The sequence below is a fragment of the Parambassis ranga genome, unplaced genomic scaffold, assembly GCF_900634625.1.
Source record: "Parambassis ranga unplaced genomic scaffold, fParRan2.1 scaffold_21_arrow_ctg1, whole genome shotgun sequence".
Classification (NCBI taxonomy): Eukaryota; Metazoa; Chordata; class Actinopteri; family Ambassidae; genus Parambassis; species Parambassis ranga.
In genome coordinates this window covers 2,662,318-2,663,772 of record NW_021144767.1, presented here as the reverse complement: position 1 = coordinate 2,663,772, position 1,455 = coordinate 2,662,318, and the positions used below count along the sequence as shown (strand labels likewise).

At 42.3% G+C, this 1,455-nt stretch overlaps 1 non-coding gene across 1 annotated transcript; it reads left to right on the top strand.

The window, feature by feature from the left end:
• The first annotated feature begins 549 nt into the window (after positions 1-549).
• trnaq-cug (transfer RNA glutamine (anticodon CUG)) lies at positions 550-621 on the top strand. Its single transcript has one exon. It is a non-coding gene; the product is annotated as a tRNA-Gln (tRNA).
• Positions 622-1,455: the final 834 nt, after the last annotated feature.

The window sequence follows — 1,455 nt, the reverse complement described above, 5'->3', positions numbered from 1 at the left end:
TTATTCAAATAATAAGTGTACTCAGTAACAATTGTGATGTTAAAAATAGCGAAGTACATTATTTTGTTACATTTGTACTTAAGTACAAGTAAAAGTACTGGCTTAAAAATAAAGTACAAGTACCCAGAAAAACTACTTAATTACAGTAACTTGAGTATTTGTAATACTGTTACTGCCACCCTTGGATATATGCAGTGCTTCCCCTGGATATGTGCAGTCCACCCCTGGACACATGCAGTCCACCCCTGGACACATGCAGTCCACCCCTGGATATATGCAGTCCAGTGCAGTGAGGCATGCTCTGATCTGTACAATGGAAGAAACCAAACAACTACTCCAAACACTGGCCTTCAATGTTTGTCAAAGTTTGTCTTCAAACAAGATGCTTATGTTAAGGCAAAAGCTGTGACCTTGTTCAACATCCTGACACAGGATCATCACTTGATGGTGTCATAAACATTCCAATTTAAGACTAGTGGTTAAGGCCATAAAAACTCGTGGACAAGACATGTCTCTGGTTCTCTTCCAGGCAGGTTTACACATAGTGGAGGTTCCATGGTGTAATGGTTAGCACTCTGGACTCTGACTCCAGCGATCTGAGTTCAAATCTCAGTGGAACCTTTTGTTTGGACAGTAATCCTGGTGTCCTATCTACACAGATCAGTCTATGGAGAAGTCCACAGTCTGTGCATTGCTCCAGCTGTAGTCATTAAATGAAATAATGAAATAAATCAACCTTTTGATGATATTCTACTTTCAAGTGTTTATTTCTTTTAATTTTGATGGTTATAACTGACAACCAATGAAAACCCACATTCAGTAGGTCAGGAAATGAGAATATGTGAAAAGGTTCAACATTGAAGACACCTGGATCCACTCTAACCAGATAATGAACTCAAAACACCTGCAAAGGCCTTTAAATGGTCTCAGTCTAGTTCTGTAGGCTGCACAACCACAGGAAGACTGCTGACTTGACAGTTGCCCAAAAGGCGACCATTGACACCTTGCACAAGGAGGGCAAGACACAAAGAGGCTGGCTGTTCACAGAGCTCTGTCCAAGCACATTAACAGAGAGGGAAGGGGAGTACAAGCAAGAGGGAGTGCAAAGTGTTCTGCCCAAACAGGGACTTGAACCCTGGACCCTCAGATTAAAAGTCTGATGCTTCCAATACTTCACTAGTACACTTCATGTAGTGCAGTGAGTCCTGATTGACTTGCAATTGACCCTTTGTACAAGGGGGATTAGCTCAAATGGTAGAGCGCTCGCTTAGCATAAGAAGGGGTCCGATTTTAGGGAAAAAGTTGAGAAAATGTGGAGCCCCGCTGTGCGCGGACAAACGTCTCGTGTAGCGGTATTGAGGCAATATTCCTGTTCATTATAAAGGAGTTTAAGTGAAATATGAAACAAATCATCTGCCATGGGCTGGACTCGAACCCGTAGTCTGTGCGACAATG